Source organism: Grammomys surdaster, unplaced genomic scaffold, assembly GCF_004785775.1.
Source record: "Grammomys surdaster isolate TR1022 unplaced genomic scaffold, NIH_TR_1.0 142, whole genome shotgun sequence".
Taxonomy (NCBI): Eukaryota; Metazoa; Chordata; class Mammalia; order Rodentia; family Muridae; genus Grammomys; species Grammomys surdaster.
Window position 1 is genome coordinate 3,505,599 of NW_021604600.1, and position 8,213 is coordinate 3,513,811.

At 46.3% G+C, this 8,213-nt stretch overlaps 1 protein-coding gene and 1 pseudogene across 3 annotated transcripts in view; one reads left to right on the forward strand and one right to left on the reverse strand.

Moving 5' to 3' along the window:
• Positions 1-8,213, forward strand: part of Prkcb (protein kinase C beta) — a 330,729-nt gene that overhangs the window by 188,657 nt on the left and 133,859 nt on the right. The window lies entirely within an intron of this gene.
• LOC114618452 lies at positions 2,733-2,990 on the reverse strand (annotated as a pseudogene).

Sequence of the window (8,213 nt, forward strand, 5' to 3'; positions counted from 1 at the left end):
CCCTCTCCCTCTGCCTCTCCCTCTCCCTCTCCCTCTCCCTCTCCCCCTCCCCTCCCCCTCCCTCTCCCTCTCCCCCTCCCCCTCCTTCTCCCTCACCCCTCCCCTCCCCCTCCCCTCCCCCTCCCCTCCCTCTCCCCTCCCTCTCCCTCTCCCCCTCCTCCTCCCTCTCCCCCTCCACCTTCCTCTCCCTCTCCCTCTCCCCTTTCCCCTCCCCTCCCTGTGTGTGTGTGTGTGTGTGTGTGTGTGTGAGAGAGAGAGAGAGAGAGAGAGAGAGAGAGACAGACAGACAGACAGACAGACAGAGACAGAGACAGAGAGACAGTATGCATCTGGAGGACAGCCTCAGGCATCAAATATTGCCTTCTATCTTATTCAAAACAGGGTCTCTCATTTGCCACTGGGAGTGCCAGGCTGGCTTTCCTACAAGCTTCTGGGGATTTGTCTGTCTCCCATCTGGAATTGCAGGTATACATGGGCTCTGCTCTTGGGATCTGAACTCAGGCTTTCATGCTGGTGCAGCAAGAGCTTTAACCACCGAGCCATCTCTTCAGCCTCCCCTCCCGATGCTTCATCATTTACTATTTGCTGTCCATGAGTTGAGACTAAGTGTCACCCTTTCAAAGAAACCCCAGGACAGTCTTGAGAACCTCTCCCAGATCAATCTGCTGTTTTCCTCTTTGCATGGATCAGTTTTTTATTGTGATTCTTGTTTGCTGTTCTTCATGGGATAGAGGACGAGAATCTTCCTATTTTTTTTAAACATCCACATACATGAGTGTAACATATAACTGATCCGGACAGCTGTACAATAAGTGTGCTCGATACACGAGTCAACAGATGAAACAGGTGGGTTGCCAGGCTGAATGAAGAAGCCCAGGGGCACGCAGGTGCATTGGGTTTCTGGGATTGTTTGGACTGTGGAGTAGCAGTGAGAGCTGACAGATGGTAGATCACAAACAGCCCTTCCCAGACTTCCTGGGGATTCTAGACATTGTGCAGGCATTGGTGAGCCCTTGAAGATGGTAATGGCTTGATCTGGATACTGTGGGTGACAATTAAAAAGAAAGATTGGGCATTCAAGAGATGGGAGATTTAGAGACCCATCAAGGAACTATTGATCTCAGCAGGATGGATGAGAGGGAGCAAACTTGAATTAAGGCAATGACAACAGAAATGGAAGGATGAGAATAAATCGATCCATAGGGCCCAGAGAGACAGAGAGACAGAGAGACAGAGAGGTGAAGTATTACCTGAGATTCCTGGCTCAGAGATGTGCAGGTGGTGAACACGATACTCATTCAGGACAAAAAGACCAAGGAGCTCACTCAAGGAAAAGACAGGGCTTTTGCTTTTGTTCAGATGGAGACTGAGATGTTTGGGGTCACATACGGGAAGATGCACGTGAGGCAGGGAGGGCCTATGGGTCCAGAGATGCCGCTGTGGAAAGAGAACTGAGAGGTTATGTGCAGAAGTCACAGGCCCAGCTGTGGAGGGGGAAGCTACTGCAAGAAGCAGGTGATAGAGCCTAGAGTTAGGAGAGCAGTCTCGTTAGGACCATGGGGCATTGATCTGCCTCAGGGGTTAGAGGATGCCAACCAAAGTAGTAAATGGATCGGTTTTTTAACTTAGAGAGTTAGACAATGGTAGTTCAATCGTGGAGAGCCTTAAGGGCTAGGATGCTGGGCATTTGAGATAACAGTGAAGCTGAGGAGTGGGAAGGGAACTGAGGACAAAAGATTGGGCCCTTTGACACACCATCACGGTTGAAAGAGGCATCACTGTGGAGTCTCTGACTGTTGCTGGTTGTGAATGAGTGCTTTCTTTCTTTAACAGTGTAGTCACTGGAGGATGAACTTCGAGGGAAGGGTTCCAAGATGAAAGGGGACCAGAGAGGGTGATGAGTGGATGTAACCCCCATGGAATTGCATGGAGGGCGTACATCTACAAAACTGTCCAAAATGGAGGAGAAAAGGACTGAACTGAGGTTATGGGGCCAGGGGAGACAACGTAGGAGAAGGTTGTTCATGGAGGAGCTTGAGCAGGTTCCCATGATAAGGAAGAATGGCATTATGGGAGGGCTTGAGAAGTAAGGAAGAGAGAAGGGGCTCAAAGGTTTTGCTGCCAGGTTAATTGGTGTTCAAATTCCAGCCCTTTCACATTCTTTGGGACTTTTGACAAGTTAGTTAGTCCACCAGGGTCCCCATTCCATCATACACCTCAGAAGCATGCTGAAGAAGAGGGGAATCCACTGATCTGGGAACACAACACCGAGGACACAGCAAGGCTTTAGTTAGGGACCTCTTAGCCAAACATCTTTTATATTTAATTTTATTGTTGTTATTGGTGTTGTCGTTGTTGTTGTTGTCATTGGTGGTGATGGTGTGTGTGTGTGTGTGTGAGTTTATGTGTGTCACATTTGTACACGAGCCCAGAGACCAGAAGAGGGAGACAGATTCTATAGAACTGGAGTTTCAGGTGAGCCACCATGTGGATGCTGGGAATTGAACCCAGATTGCCTGCAAGAGCATTGTTTGCTTTTAACTGTGGAACTGTTTATATATCCCTTCAAATTCTGTTTTAAAATGTTTATTTACATGAACCAGTCAGTCAGCTTTTGTTGGACACTAGTTCTGAGTCAGGAAATGAAGGATCAGCTGCAGTTAAATCCTTCATGGATCTGAGCAAGGCAGGTGGTTGTGCTTAACCGTGAAGCGCCCTCCGAAGTGACCCCTCTACAGTGGAATTTCCTCATGTTTGAGCTCCTTGTAAGAAATGCAGTAGCCAGAAAACCACAGCCAGGCGGCCAGCACTGTGTTAACCCCTGAGATACTGTCTTTCTGAAGGTTGATGTAATACTGGTCATAACTTCTCTGAAAGGCTCCTGCAGTGTCACTAGGGGTGAAAGCCAGCATCAATACCCAGCTCGGCAGTTCTCCAAGTTTAACCTCCACGAGGAGCTGCTTCTCCTTTAGTGGCACGAGCAATGCCATCTTGCAGTCCTGATGTCTGAAAAAAAAACTTTAAAACATTTTAAATTTATCACACTTGGCTATTTGTGTGTGTGTGTGTGTGTGTGTGTGTGTATGCACGCGCGCGCGCGTGTGCACATGCATATGAGCATGTGAGCTTATATTGGCCCTGTCTTATCAAACCTTTATATTCATCATTTAGAAAAGACCCCAGTGACACACTAATTCTTATCCTAAGGCAAAATGCTATGCTTGGAGCATGAACTTCTTTGGCACCTGGCGCGATTAGGGGCCTCCCCATGTAATGGATGCTATTTGCAAAAGTGAGCCACTCAGGGCACAATCTGCTGAGTGATGACTGCTGACCAGACACGGCCACCCCTCTCCTAGGAACCACCCTGGAGGGAGCTACAGTCTGAATGGTCATGCTGCTTCTCCAGGGAAGCCCACCATGATTTGTCAAGGGGAATGCAGGTACACTAAGCAGCCCGTTCTCTGGCTCAGTGGGAGAAGACTCAGAAAGGCTTTCCCAGGGGTGCACCTCTGTCGGGGATCAAGTGAGAGCATATTGCAATTGATCACACTTCAACTTCTCTGGCTTTCACTGTTTGCCCTGTTCCTTGCAGAACCATTCTCAAGGGCACTTCCTGATACTCCAGACACACAAATCACCCCACTGGAGTATATTGTCATAGAGCTTAGCTTAAGAGGTCTTGTGTGGTATTTACAGCCTTTGCCTAAACTGTGAGCTTTAAGAAGGTACCACTTGTCTGTCTTCTATCAGTCAGTCTAGACACGTAATAGATGCTCATTAATTACTTCTTTAGTACGTAAGTGAACAGGTGTCAGGACTGCACCCAGGAGAGCCCCTGTGAATGTAGATTTTTCCAGAGGTGTGAATTACAGAGCGGATGATCTGAAAATGCCTCTCTATGGTTGTGAGAGCCCATCCGAGCCCACCCAGGCCCACCTGGCATGCAGCCACCCTTGGAAACAGCCCCACCCTTCATCAGCGACGTCCAGGTTTCCATCAGCGAAGACTGGCCACAATTTATAAAATGTCCACCAGGAACATTGGGGCTACATTCTCCATCATTTTTGTACAGGGAGGTTGTTCCTTGGGGCCTTTAATTTTCTAGGTTTCATTATGGGAGAGTAAAATGTATCACTTGCATTCCAAAATTGATTTTTATTTCCCAAAAGAAGCCCATAAAAAATAAATAACTTCCCAGGAGGGAAGATAGAAAAGGAGTCTCTACACAGAGCAATTTGTTAAAAAGAGAAAAGAAAGCTGGAAGGGACAAAGCAATCTAAACAGTTAGATTCATTCTCTCTCTCCTCCCCCTCCAAAAAAAAAAAAAACACACCTCAAAGCTCACCTGAAGTGGCTTCACAGGAAGTGAAGCGGAGTGCCCTCCTCCTCGTTGCCTCATGGTCCCTCTCTGGTATCACTATCCACAAATGTACATGTGCTGTCCATTGTAGTGTTGTTATTGAGAAGGTGCATTGCTAGGGTCTTCTTATTGGTTGCATCAGTAAGGGTTTGCTGTGTAACAAATTATCCCAAATAAAGTCGATTTAAAAAGGCAAGCATTCTTTCTTCAATTTTGTGGGTCTGTTGCTGGAGGGTTCTTAAGAGCTAGTCTGTGTTGCTTGGTGCTGGGTGGTTGGAGAATGTCTCCACTGTCATGGCAGAGACAGAGACACAGAAAGAGAGGGAGGGAGGGAGAGGGGGAGCGGGGGCGGAGATATGTGAGTACATATGCCGATATGTGTTTCTGCGGAGGTTAGGATGTTGGATATGTTCCTTTATCATCTCTCCTCCTATTTCTTTGGCATGGGGTGTCTGACTGAACCAGAAGCTCACCTTTTTGGCTAGGCTGTCTGGTCAGCAGACTCTGGGAAAAGCCCATTTCTGTCTGCCAATGTTGGGGTTACAGGTGTACAACCACCTTGTTCACCTTATGGCATCTGAGTGCCATAAGGCTTGGAGTCTCATCCATTGCTGATGCCCTTAACAGTATCCCAGGAAGGGCTGGACCATCTGGATTAAGTTCTGTTTCCTGCTACATTTCTGTTAGTTCTAGTTTCTTCCAGTGGGGGAAAGAATGCCATTTGCAGGAGGAACTGGAATATTGTGCAGGCATGCCCATGAAAAGGATGGTGCGGGCCAGGCGGAATGGCATTGTGACTGGTAGAATGTTGCAGAACTTTAGCCTAGGGTATGGGATTTCCCACTGTCTGGGCTCCATCCAGGGAAAGACTCCAGGACACACAAAAGCTATTCATGGCATCATTTCTGTGGTGAGCAAATGCTAATAAGTTCCTGAATGTTGTTATTAGAGGGATGGATGGCTGCATGCGCTGTGGTCTGTGCATGCTGAGGCCTACTGTGCAGAAAAGAATCAGTTCCCAACTGACTGACACAGAGAACTCCACAAGATGAATTGCCAGGGAGTAGTGGGTGGGTCGTGTTTGTAGAGCAAGGCAAGACTTGTTCAATGACCAGGTTTGTTCAATGACCAGGTTTGTTCAATGACCCTTCCAAACTACTCGGTTTTGGTTTGCTGGGCAAAGAGCAAAGTGGGGAAGGCAAACGGCAAATGCCTGAGCTGGGCGCACAGGCGAGGAGTGAGCTGGGCCGGCAGGCGAGGAGAAGTGGTGAAGGATGGAGAACGGAGACTAGAGGCGCATGTAGCAAAGTGGAAAAGCGCGCTGGATTCATTGTTCAATATATTGTGGTTTCCCCTAACCTTTGGAGAGAGAGAGAGAGAGAGAGAGAGAGAGAGAGAGAGAGAGAGAGAGAGAGAGAGAGAGAGAGACAGAGAGGGGGGGAGTGAGAGAGATTGTTATCATCCTGTAAATTGAGGCCGCACACTCTCCTTTAAGCTCAGCTTTGCTTGACTTTTACAGACCGGAAGCATTTGAATGTCCACTAGATAATCTTTTTCTGGTGGCTTAACTTTAAAATACATGTTTAACTTTCCAACACTTGCAGATAGTTAATTTTTTGCTGCTGTTATTGATTTTTCATTTCTTTACACCACAGTCAGAGAGTATGTTGGATTTCTATGAGGTGCTGGTGACTACTTCCTGTATGTTTGCAGAGAATGCATTTTTTTGTAGTTACTGTTGCAACAGTTCCCGTGGATTTCCTGTGTTGACTGAGTTGTGACATTTTCTTCATTTGTTGTTATTTTGTTTGCATGGTCTGTTATTAAAGGAGGCGCGCGACTCTGGAGAGGCAGTTTAGTGGTCAAGAGCATGTACTACTCCTTCTGAGAACCGTGAGCCTTAGTACCATGCTGGCCACTCACCAGCACCTAACTCCAGCTCTAGGGGCTCCATAGGGATGTGCGCTCAAATACTCAGATGGAGCTCTTCGTCTTTTTTTTTCTTCTCTACTTTGTGAGCTCTTCATGAGTTCTTCTCCTAACTGCCTCCTAACAATGTCCTCTCTGGCTCAGCTCAGCTTCCTCTGGCTCAACTGTCTCCTCTTCTCCAGCCTGACTCAATCTTCTTTCTTTTTTTACCAACTGTCTTCTCTAACCCTGCTCTCTGACCCTTCTGCCAGCTGGACCCTACTCTTCCCTCACCCTCCAGCCTCTGCAGGCCTTTTTATATCCTCTCCTGTTCCCAGAAGTCCAAGAGGCAACGGACTCTGAAGGTCATAAGGTCAAGCAGTTCAAGCTAAGATTCCCAAAGGACCAGTTGACTAGCAACTGGGGATCCTTTAAAGGGCCAGGCACATAAAATAAATCACGCTATACTCACACAAATAAATCTTTTTTTAAAGTGTGTTTAGGTGTCTAGTTTTGATCTTGGATATATGTTTTTTTTTCTCAAGTTTCACTTCATGTATTTTGAAGCAGTGTTGTCATGATAAATTGTAATTGTCACAGCTTTTTGGTGGAATGGTCTTTTTATGACTTTTTTCCTTTTTCCATTTTCATGTGTGGGCTCACACATGGGTAGGTGTGCTCACAGGTGGAAGATGTACGAGGTGTTAACAGAGCTTATCCTCCGGCTCGCCTCCGTCTTACTCAGAGAGGTAGGGTCTCTCAGTCAAGCCCAGAGCTTGCTGAAACAGAGACTCGTCGGTTAGCTTGCTTGCTCATAAGTTCGTTTGGTCTCTTGTCTGCCGGCCAAGATTGGGGTTGCAGGAATCACACCTATTGCCATTCACATAGATTCTGGGTATTCAAACCTTGTGAGCAACAAGGGCTTTCTACTGGACTGTCTCCCCAGTTCTTCAAATGTGTCTCTATCTCCTTAGGTTCCTTGTCTTTAAGTCTACTTGGTCTTAAAGTCTGTGCACCATAAAGACACCATGTCCATTTTCTGTCTTGAGATTTCATTGCGCAGCCTTGCCTTCTTAGAGTACCTTGTATTGTTAGTATTAGCATCCTGATCATTTTCAGTAACCCTAGGTTCCTACGTCATATCCTAGTTCCCTTGACGGGTCCCTTCTTCTTTATCTCAGTTTCATGTTTATTTCCCTGTCTGACCCATCTTTATTTTGACTGATAAATAGACTTAGCTTTTCCATTTTCCTCTTTGTACACTTCTGCATTTTCATTTTCCTTTTGACCCAGGAATATTTATTTAAAGATTTATATATTTATTTTATGCATTAGAGTATACCACCATTGTTCTCTTCAGACACAGCAGAAGAGGGCATCAGACCCCATTACAGATGGTTGTGAGCCAACATGTGGTTGCTGAGAATTGAACTCAGGACCTCTGGAAGAGCAGTCAGTGTTCTTAACCACTGAGCCATCTCTCCAGCCCGACCCAGGAAATTTTACTTTGCTTTGACCTTGCTGAAAATAATTTTTAAAATATTTTTGGTTCATATGTACTTTTGGGGAACATGTCTTTGCAGGATGTAGAACTTGAATTGTCCATCATTTCATATAGCATTTTAAAGATGTGACCCCACTGTTCCCCCACTGCGGCCGCTGAGTCAGTCTCATTATTGACTCCTGGAAGGCTGTATATCCTTAATCTGGCTTCAGGGCTTTCTTTTAGTTTTTAGTCTTCAATAACTTGACTGTTACGTTTGTGTTATGTGTGGTGGTGGTGGTGGTGGTGGTGGTGGTGTGTGTGTGTATGATAAGGTTGTGTGTGTGTGTATATGTGTGTGAGTATGCACATGTGTGATGTGTATATGTATGTGTGATATGGTTGAGTGTGTATATGTGTGTGTTTGTGTGCCTATGTGTGGTGATGTGTATGTGTGTG